The following is an 11,550-nucleotide window of genomic DNA, read 5'->3' as shown; positions in this document are numbered from 1 at the left end:
AAAATGGCGCACGTACTAACGAAATATGCATGTGGACTTATCTGTTGGAGATTAAACTTTGCACGGCTCTTAGGCTGCCATAGACGTACATCCACGCAAGATTTGGTCTCCAACTGATTTGGCATGCGCCACGTGGAAGGATAGCTGCATACATTTTTACAATCCCTACTAGCACGACTACGTATGAAAAATGGCGCACGTACTAATGAAATACGCACGTGGACTTATCTGTTGGGGACGAAACTTCACACGTCTCTTAGGCTACCCTAGACGTACATCCACGCAAGATTTGGTCTCCAACTGATTTGGTATGCGCCACGTGGAAGGACAAATGCGTACATTTTTACAATCCCTACTAGCACGACTAAACCCTAAACCCTAAACCCTGAACCCTAAATCCTAAACCCTATTGGGGACGAAACTTCACACGCCTCTTAGGCTACCCTAGACGTACATCCACGCAAGATTTGGTCTCCAACTGATTTGGTATGCGCCACGTGGAAGGACAAATGCGTACATTTTTACAATCCCTACTAGCACGACTAAACCCTAAACCCTAAACCCTGAACCCTAAATCCTAAACCCTGTTGGGGACGAAACTTCACACGCCTCTTAGGCTACCCTAGACGTACATCCACGCAAGATTTGGTCTCCAACTGATTTGGTTTGCGCCACGTAGAAGCAATCCCTACTAGCACGACTAAACCCTAAACCCTGAACCCTAAATCCTAAACCCTGTTGGGGACGAAACTTCACACGCCTCTTAGGCTACCCTAGACGTACATCCACGCAAGATTTGGTCTCCAACTGATCTGGTTTGCGCCACGTGGAAGGACAAATGCGTACATTTTTACAATCCCTACTAGCACGACTAAACCCTAAACCCTAAACCCTGAGCCCTAAATCCTAAACCCTGTTGGGGACGAAACTTCACACGCCTCTTAGGCTACCCTAGACGTACATCCACACAAGATTTGGTCTCCAACTGATTTGGTTTGCGCTACGTAGAAGCAATCCCTACTAGCACGACTAAACCCTAAACCCTAAACCCTAAACCCTGAACCCTAAATCCTAAACCCTGTTACTCCACCACTCCTATAGACTCAGTTTTTCTACTGAACATGTAAATTGGTGGTCACAAGTACTGCCTCAACTCCATAAACTAGCTTGAAGGGTGCCATTCATGTGCTAACCTTGAATGATGTTATGAATGCCCACAGTGCTAAATCTATTTTTGTGTCCCAATCCATTATATTTTCTAAAACTATCAATTTCAAAATCTACTGCATGTCTTTATTGGAACTTTCTGCCTGTCAACTGCTTATGGATGGTAAGTTCATGCTATTTTGTGAACAATCATATGTACTTTTGTTAATTTTTTGATGGTTCTATTTAGACAGTTCTACCTTGATCTGATATTAGCTCTATCTGACATCCAAACCCCATTATAATGTTACAATATAGAAACTTTGATGTGCTATTAGATGAAGTATCCCGCAGCACTTGTGCCTCTACCCACTTGGTGCAATAATCCATGGCTACCAGAATATATTTGTTTCCAGTGTGTTTTGCAACTAGCTTGAATGGTCCACAAAATCTAAACCCCATTTTTGAAATGGCTCAAGTGGCAAGATTGGGTTTATTGGTGATCAATTTGCATTTGTGTTGTCCATTCCTTTTTAACAGTACAAGCACTTCTTTGCAAATTCATGCGAGTTTTTAATTAATGTCGACCACACAATCCGGCTTGTCATGTCACCCGCAAAGTGGCCACCCAATGTCCCCTACTAATGGGCTTCTTACAAAATGGCATGCTACTGATGTTTTGGAACATAGCATCAATTATGACCCCTCTATCAATTTTGAACTCCCTTTGTATTCACATGTTTGAACGTTTAGATCATCATAACTTGATAAGGTCCCTCTGCCTATTCTAAAACTCCCTTATCGCATTGTGATGATTTTGAGACTTATTACATTTTTCTGATTGGCTTTTTCATTTAGATCATCACAATGTGATTTGGGCTCCTCCATCAATCGTAAGACTCCGTAATGTTTGGATCATCACAATGTGATTAGCGCCCTTCGTCTATTCTAAAACCCCCTTATTGTGTTGTGTTGATTTTGAGACCTATTGGGTCTTTCTTATTCACATTTTTATTTATATCATCACAATGCAATAAGGGCACCTTCGTCGAGCCTAAAACTCCCTTATATTTAAATCACCACAATGCAATTGGGGGCCCTTTGTCAACCATGAAACTCCTCTATTGTGTTGTGATGATTATAAGACTTGTCAAGTTTTTCTTACTCGTATTTTTCTTGTATCATCATAATGCAATTAGGGACCCTCTGTCAATTGTGAAACTCTGTTATAGAAATTATATTTATGATATATCTTGCTTTGGACATTATTATTTTAGTCAAGTGTGACTGTGGCCAAGTACTCCATAGGAGTGCATCGGACACGGCAGGGGTCTTAGTGGATACTTTGTGCGGTTAGTTAGGGACACCTAACTAGCTTGTGTTTTGCCATGCTAGATGGTCGGTATTGTGGGTGATTCCATGTTAATATTGATGTCGCTAGTGTTATTGGTGTTGTGCTTAATTATTGTGCTTTGAGTGGGGTTATGTTGGGATCCGTTGATTCGATGATTCATTCAATTGATTGTTAATAACTAATGTAATTGGCGGCTTGAGTACAGGTGATGGAACTCATAGCAAGGATTGGAGTGAGTGCGAGGGTACCAACCGAGGTGTCGCACAGTGCATGATATATGGCCATGGGCCAATTTTGTATTTTCCTTATTATTGCAAGTTTGACTAATATATATTTTGTAGTGGACATAATTTATTTTTGGGCCCTAAGATGGCTATGTAAAGCAAATCCCTCATTTTGGAAGAGGGATAATTTTAACGCCTTGGTGCTTTTATGAAATATCATAAATACTCTAGATGAGGAAGCGTGAGCCACTCATCTAGGGGGGGAGATTGTACCTAATCTACTATCACTTTCATGGTGTGATTGTGTTCTTCTCCAATTGATTAAGTGGTGAATTTTATGGTGAAGATAATTACCTTTTGGTTTCAGTGGTATTAGAACTTTGGTGATGCTCTTGTGAAGGAAGAAAGAAAAGAAAGTCTAAAGCTTCCTTGTGTGGATTCAAGAAGAAAAAGACACCTTGGAAAGATAAGTTTTGTGGAGGAATTCAAGAGAACATGTACATAATCGGAGCTCTTGAATCATGGGAAAAGAAAATATGAAAGGAAGATTGGCCGCACGTTTATTTTTAAAAGGCCAACAAAGCCTCATCAAACATGCCTTTAACTCCTCTCTATCCATCCTTGGAACAAGCTTTGAAGTAGCCATCGCAAACGTAACAACCTATAGTCTGCAATAATTAAGAGGAGGCCAGAGGAGCCTAGAGCCCTCCAGAGTCTGCGGCTCTTCCTTCTCCCAACCGGCACAACAGCCACCTTTGGAAGCCTTGGGACTCGGGAATCTCTTCTCTATTGACACGCCCATCTGTGGAGTGCAGACCTACAGGCTACAGTCATAGGTAGCTGACTCATTAAGGAAACCTCTGCCCGCTTATAGTGCAGCAGCGCCTAGGAGGTCGCGCCAATCGAGATCACTATTTACAGGTGCCAGGACCAGTAGTCGCCACTATAGCCCGCTACCCTTGGCTCGCCTCCAAGCTTCGAACCGTGTGCCCATCTACATGAAAGTAGTCTTAAAACATCAAAGCAGCCTTTAGCCCTCTGCCATTGCAAATAGGAATCCACAGATAGGGGCATTGGGCAGATCCCATCGCGCCACTGCCCTTAGGGTTCATACACTTAGTATCTTCCACCATCCATTTCTTACCATACACTCAAATCACACTTTTTCATCCATTCAATTTTTCATACACTTAGTATCCTTATTTTTCTCCACTCCGCTTTATTTGTATTTAGCGCATTATCATGGCGTATTAACCACAACTACCCACACTTCAAGAGCAGTTAGACGCACTTCAGGCATAATTGGCCGATGATCGTGAGAATAGGGAGAGATTGGAAAAGAAAATCAATGGTAAGAAAAGGAAGAGGCATTCATCTGACGATAAGTCCTCCGATGATGATCCTATTATCAGGATAGTCAAAGCCACACTGAGAGCACATAATTCAGGGAAGGAGAGTAAGATAAGTAGAAAAGCTTTCTCATTTCAAAATTTCGATGGAAAGAAAGTACGCACTATCTTGTCTTGGATCAGTCAGCTAGATGATTATTTTTCAAGGGAGAAATTCTCTGAAAAAGATAAGATTAAATGTGCCGCAAATCATTTAGTAAAGAGTGCTGCACTTTGGTGGAACATCACTAAGCATGGTAAAAGGCAACCAAAATCTTGGAAGTCTTTTCAAAAGCTCATCAAGAGAGATTTTCTTCCCTCACATTTCAAAGCAAAAGCTAGACAACAATGGGATCCTTTTAGGCAATTTGATAAGGAAACGATCTCCACATATACTGATAGATTTTGGCAAATGTTGATCTAATTATAGTCCTTAGAGAAAGTTAATGAGCGAGATCAACGCAGGAAGTATGTGGTAGGTCTAACATCTATGAGGCGAGATTAACATGTTTCATCCTCACTCAACTCTGCAATTTCTCTTGCAATGAATTGTGAGAGGAAGAATGGGGTCCTAAAAGAAGGGAAAGATTTGGAACGGCATGTACCCTTCCATAAGGAAAAGAGATTTGATAAAAACCCTTTCTTTAAATCTAAAAATGGTTTTGTTCATAGAAGACAGATTCTTCTTCGAAGCCGAACTGTGGAAATTTTCCAAAGAAAGAAATAAGGTGTTTCAAGTGCAACAAGGTGGGACACATAGCCACTGAGTGTCCCGAAAGAAAGAAGACCCAGATGGCAAAAGTGCACATGATCGACAACGAAGCAGCCAAGCAAGATTGAGGTTTATAAAAGTCTGGATCCCCTTGATAAGAATTCTTCATACCTTCGAAAGGTTGGGTCTCTACAACAGTGATGTGATTAATGCTTGGCTTTCTACTAAGAGCATCAGCAACTACATTTTCTCTTCCAGGTTGATACTGAATCATGGGCTAAAAACTCCGTATAAATAATGCCCACTTGATGTGCCTATCGAATATTAATGGCTGAGTCAACAAATGCTTGATACTTTGTTGATCGATTTTGATAAGAAACTTAGATCCCATCAAATAATGTTTCCACATTCATAAGGCATGCAAATAGCAGTTAATTCTTTATCATATGTACTATAATTGCATCCCGCTGGTTTTAATTTTTGGCTCTCATATGCTATTGGATGTCCATCTTGCATTAGTACTGCTCCAATTCCATATCCACTAGCATCGGTTACAACTACAAAGAATGGTCTAGAGAAATTGGGTAGTTGCAACACAGGAGCTTGTGTGAGAGCTTCCTTCAAAGCTATAAAATATTTATCTAAACGCTCGGTCCATAAGAAATGTTTAGATTTTCTAAGAAGGTCTGTCAATGGATGTGCAATGTATGCGAAATTCTTGACAAACTTTCTGTAAAAGCTACACAATCCCAAGAATGATCTTAATTCATGTATATCTTGGGGTTTAGGCCATGTGACTATGCATTTAATCTTCTTTGGATCTACTCAAATCCCATCCACGGATACAATGTGACCCAAATACTCTATCTTATCTTGGAAGAAACTACTCTTTTTAGGATTTATGTACAATTGATTTTCTTTCAAGAGTGAAAAGACTAGCTTCAGATGTTCCTTAGGCTCCTCAATGTCTTTGCTAAACACCAGAATATCATCAAAAAGTACTATCACACAATCTTGGTGTTTAAGAAAGATTCGGTTCATCATTCTACTAAAAGTAGCTGGAGCATTAGTTAGCCCAAAAGGCATAACAAGGAACTCATGATGTCTCATTTGAGTTCTAAAGGCAATCTTGTATATATCCTCTTCTACCATACGAACTTGATGATAGCCGGATTTGAGATCTATCTTATTGAAGACCTTGGCCCCTTTCAATTTGTCCAAAATATCATCAATCCTAGGGATTGAATATTTGTTCTTCACTGTGATTTTGTTTAGTGCACCATAGTCTATGCACATTCGATAGGTTCCATTTTTCTTTTTGACTAATAAGACAGGCGCTCCATAAGGAGAACTACTGGGTCTTATTAATCCTCTCTCTATCAGGTCCTCCACTTGCTTTTGAATTTCCTTTTGTTCTAGCTTATTGACTCTATAAGGAGCTTTGCAAGGTGGAGTATTGCCCGGTAGGATTTCTATCCTATGATCTTTAGGTCGAGAAGGATGTGCACAGTTTCTGAGCAAAAACCTATGAGCAGAAAATTCCAAGCGATAGTTTTTGACACCAACCATGCTTGTATATTTCTCAAAGGAATATACAATTCTTTCTTAATTTCTCATTTATGGAACCATATACTTACTTATTTTTCATTATAACCCTCATTTTAGAGAACATCATCTATATATGAACAAATAGTGAACACTTTAGAAACTCCTATAAATGCCTCCCTACCATACTGTCTTTTGAGTATTATGGTAACTCAATCAATTTAAAAGACTTTCCCTAATCTTTATCAATCCCATATTTGAAGCTCTCATATAACAATGTATACCATATTCCTTGGATGAGTAGGAAAAAGATATTAGAAACCTCATACTTGAAGCCATTATAATCGATCATAAATTAATCTCTAATACATTATCAAATATGGGAAGGCAAGGTAGGGATTTCAAAAATATTCCCAATTCTCTAAACCTAAGTACTGTTAAGGAAATGTGGTCTCTACTGAACTCCTTCCTACCATAATATGAATTAGGGAGAAGTTGTAACTCTCATATACATCTTGAAATTTTTAAATTTTCTCTTTTATAACTATAAAAAGTATAATTTTAAGCCTACCATTGCATAGATCATTAAATTTTAAACATTTTTCCTTTTTACAACTCCTCAATCTGAGCTAAGGAGAAAAAGTTATGACCCCTTCTGCATAGGCTCTCCAAGGGTATTTCGCTGGTGGAATAGGGTTGGAGCAAGCTCTTCAAACCATATTCCTCTAGCAAAATACACTTAGAGGGTCTATAGGCGATCCTGAGGAACCGTAAAGAGGATATTTGCTCAAAATTTCATGATCCAAGCAATGGTGAAAGGAAAAGAAAGGCTTTTTGAAAGTCATAAAATAAGTCACCACTTGGACATTATATATGTATATTATATAAAGGTATATTTATATCTATATCTATTTATCAATGTTTCATATTTACTTACATATTCCTTGAAATAATTTGGAATTTTTTGCTCCCCAAAAATGATTTGAGCCGATATATTTTGACCCCTCCCACCTTTTGTCCGCTTGTCGCTCGGGGGTTTTTGCTCGAAAAATGGAAACCCCCAAGTCGAGAACATGGTAGTCCAAGTAATAAGTCCTCTAATAATAAAGGATGACACTCAGTAGTAGAGAGCATGAGGTACAAGAAGCCCACTCTAGCTCAATTGAGAGATGCCTTGTTTGACTACTTTGTCAAGACCAAGAGTGAACCAGTCCCTATCATTTGACCAAGGTAAATTGAGGATTGCATACAAAGAGTAGCAATCTCCAAATACTTTCATGGTGTGGACATTGAGTCATCATCCAAAAGTAATGGTTTTATTGATGAACGTGTTCATGAAGCACCATTGACGAGCCAGGATATGAGTGTGGAGGCTAGGGTTAGTTTAGCAAATGCAATTTTTTCAATTTTTATGGTTTTATTGTGCAAGTTGTTATTGTTTTTTTAATTTAAGTGTGGTGTTTTGATGATTATTATCATCCAATAAGAATGATTGAGATGTGTTATCTTCATAGGAGGTTCATAGGTGAAGTCACTTCTAATATCTTGAGGTGCTCTAGGTACTATTTGTATGGAGAACGAAAGGGTAAAGCATTATCTTACCTTAATAACCTAAGGTGTCGGCTGTTTTTTTCCCAAGAACATTCACATGTCATTACACATTATTGGACTTTGCTTAGCCCATCTAGGTATATACATGTGCTAGCAGCACGTGATGCACTCATGATTATCTAATGGACACTATGGCATCAATTTCTATAGGCTAATCTAATGTGGGATGCGGATGGTTATTGAAGTTAAGAGAGATTGATTGGGTGGTGAATGAGACTAGTGATGGTCAAGGTAGTCATTGAGAGGATATATTTTAATCATTAAGGATTGAGTATCTTGCGAGATGATTTGATTATGCACGTGCTATTTCCATGGGTTACACAATCCTTGATGGTCATAGCCTACCTAAGCAAGGTTACCACATGCACCCATGGGTTTTGGGCTTCTCACAAGTGTACACTCTGATTGCACTTGCCATTCACCGATGAGATTACACTTTGATTACACTTGCCACTCTGATTACACTCTGATTGCACTTGTCATTCTCCAATGAGAAGATTTTGCATAGTTCTCATAAGGTTTTTGACATAGAGCCAACAAGAGAAAATTACATGTTCTTAGCTTTCTATTCACTATGGCCCAAGTGTCATGGGGGCTCACTATTGTGGGATTATTTCAAATCAATAGGCATGCTAAGAGTGTAAGAGGGGGTAATACTAGAGTGGGTAGTGAGTTGGAATAGAGTAGTCATCTTCAAGAGAGAGCTAGGGAATGTGAGAGGGTAATTTGAAGATTCCCTCAAGTCCACTCTCTAATCATTGAAGGTAATATATGATTTTTTGTTTGTTTTGCACTCATTGTGCCTTGGGCAACAGCCATAGTTGCATTCTCCAATGTTTTGTATCACGATTACATTGCTCCTTGTTATTATGCCATGTAGTATGCACTTTGAAAAGCAACTATTCTTAGTGCTAGTATGGGTTGATGTCATGGCATTTGGCCTAATTGCAACTCATTCTAACATTAGAAAGGGCTATGCAATGTCCATACTTGTAGGTCATGGAACTTTGAAGGAATGCAAAATATCAAAGCGATGCAATGTCCATACTTGTAGGTCATGGAACTTGAAGGAATGCAAAATGTGAAAGTGATGTTGTGATGCAAAAGGGAAAGTGCATGAAGGATGATTGTCAAAGTATAATTTGGTCAAAAGGGATATGTATATTGGATTTCGAAGCTAATATGAATCTTAAACAAAAAACAACTGCCAAATTATTCATCCATCATGCTTTGTAATTTGATTTCATATACTAAAACTAAACAGATTGTTAGGGTTTGGTGGATGAGTGCAGATACATATTGTCTCTCTATTTGAGTTCTCTATCTCTATCATTCATGTATTTTTTATCTATGTTCAAGATGGGAGAAATCAGTATGATGATTTATGTTGGGTTTTTTTATGGAGGGCATTTATGTCACCATAATAGAGGATGTAGTATTGTGAATGTAACATCAGTGTGTTGATGAGTTAGATTATAGATGTACTAATGCCAATCAAGCATTGTAATGAGAAGAATTTGGAGATTATGTTGATTTTTTTGTCTATTGAGTAATTTTCTATGAAGAGTTGTGGTTCTCAATCCTCAATTCATTTTGGGTGTTGGAAAGAAACATTGTGTGAATGTTTGAGGGCATTGCAATAAAAATTACATGTAGAAATTGATATGAAATTGACTTTTGTGAATGATTGAGGGCATTGCAGTATAGGTATAAAATGGAGTTTTGTGACAAGTGGGTTTGTAATCAAGTTCTTATGCTAGAAACTAGTGCTTGTGTCTTCTATTTTGAGTGTTAATATAATGCCAAAGATGAATTTCTATCTTTCACCATGATTAAAGTGGAGTCTTCTTTAATTGTCAGGTTTGCTTGTTTCCACTATGACATACAAATATGGTAGCTTCTAAAATGGTTAGATGATTGTTTTCATGGGATGTTCTTCCTTATGCAAGCACAATACAAGCACCCATGTGACCTGATTTTGCTTCAGGCACTAATCTCCTAGCAAGGGTGCCAAAATGTGGTCACTTTTTCTCTTTCTTTCAAATTTTGAGGTTTTTCTCCCATAAAATTATTGTTGCTCATTGGAGCATAGATGTTTGCAAGTGTAGCATACATACCTTATGATAGCATTAGAATGTCATTATGTTCCATAATAAATCAAAAGGTGCTCCCTATTATCACTTTTTGGGTGTTTTGCTTTGTCTCATAGACTCGTGAGGTCTTCTAATGCAAGCGTTAATAGACCATTCTTTCTTTCTTCTTCGTTCTCGTCCTTAATACACTCCTCTATTAATATTCTATTCTTATCCACCTTTGCAATGCTCACACGATCATCGACAAAGTACAATGCAACATTATGATGGTCTTCTTAAATCCTTCTCAATTTTAGTGTGGCTACTCGAATACAATCGACACATTGACGATTGTACTCTCCCTCTCTCATATATATGAACTTAAGCATTTGGCTTCCCAACTTTGTTCTTTGTTCTTTGTTCACTTTCATGGAATTCTTGTAATACCTTTTTCTTCCATGACGGGGATTTCTTTTCTGAATTCTCCTCAATTTTATTTTATCGAAGGGACTAAGGCCTTAGTTCTTTCCCCCCCCCCGCATATTTCCTCTTCCCTTCGCCTTAATTCTCCCCCCCCCCCACTTACATTTCCTCTTCCCACTTAATCTCTTTCCTGCCTTGATTCCTCCTCTTCGGCATCCTCCTCAAAACAAACACACACAAGAATACAATGCATGCATTTCTTCTACATTCATGGTGCAACTTCATGTGTGAATTCACATTCAAGGCAAGACATACCGCTTTGAGGTCTAAGGAGAAGGTCCATAATGATTGTGTTGATGAAGGAAATTTATTTAAGCTTTCCCTTTCTATTTCTCTTCTAGAAATGGGTAAAAACGACAAACATCCCTCTATTGCATGGTGTGATAGATGAAAGCCCAAGTTAATTTATGAAGCGGTAAAACAAGCTAACCTTAAAGGATGCATGGCTTAAGGTGCTTTCATGGAAGGGCTTCCCAAAGTTATTCATTAGTGACTATAACATTAGTTCCTCATTTTGGCCACGAGTAAGATTACATGTGTGTATTTACTAGTGGCCCAATTCATGAAGGGAGGAGACATCACATTGATATGTGGACTAACAAGCTATCTACCTAACTCAAAGAGCATGACCTAATTTTTCTATGCGTTCTATTACATTAGACAAGTTTTCTTAGTTATTTAAATCATGGTAATCCTTTTGTTAGCACTACCTTCGAGACAAAGCTATCGTTTCACTTTTCTTAAAAGTGTCCCACACCATTTTTCACCACATGGGCCCTACTATTTTGGTTCTCTCTCTCTCTCTCTCTCTCTCTCTCTCTCTCTCTCTCTCTCTCTCTCTATATCTCTCAACTTGCAAATCATTCGAACTTTTCTATACACGAGCTTCCATCACAAGTGTTTCAAATTAATCATTCATTCATCTTCACAATTGTTTTCCTTTGACAAAACCAATTGAAGACAAGGCTCACGAGTACTTGTACTCACTCGTTGATATGCATAGTGACTTTTAAAC

This window comes from Dipteris shenzhenensis, chromosome 5, assembly GCF_047967505.1.
Source record: "Dipteris shenzhenensis isolate YYH24624 ecotype China chromosome 5, Dip_SZ_1.0, whole genome shotgun sequence".
NCBI lineage: Eukaryota > Viridiplantae > Streptophyta > Polypodiopsida > Gleicheniales > Dipteridaceae > Dipteris > Dipteris shenzhenensis.
This window is presented reverse-complemented; position numbering follows the sequence as displayed.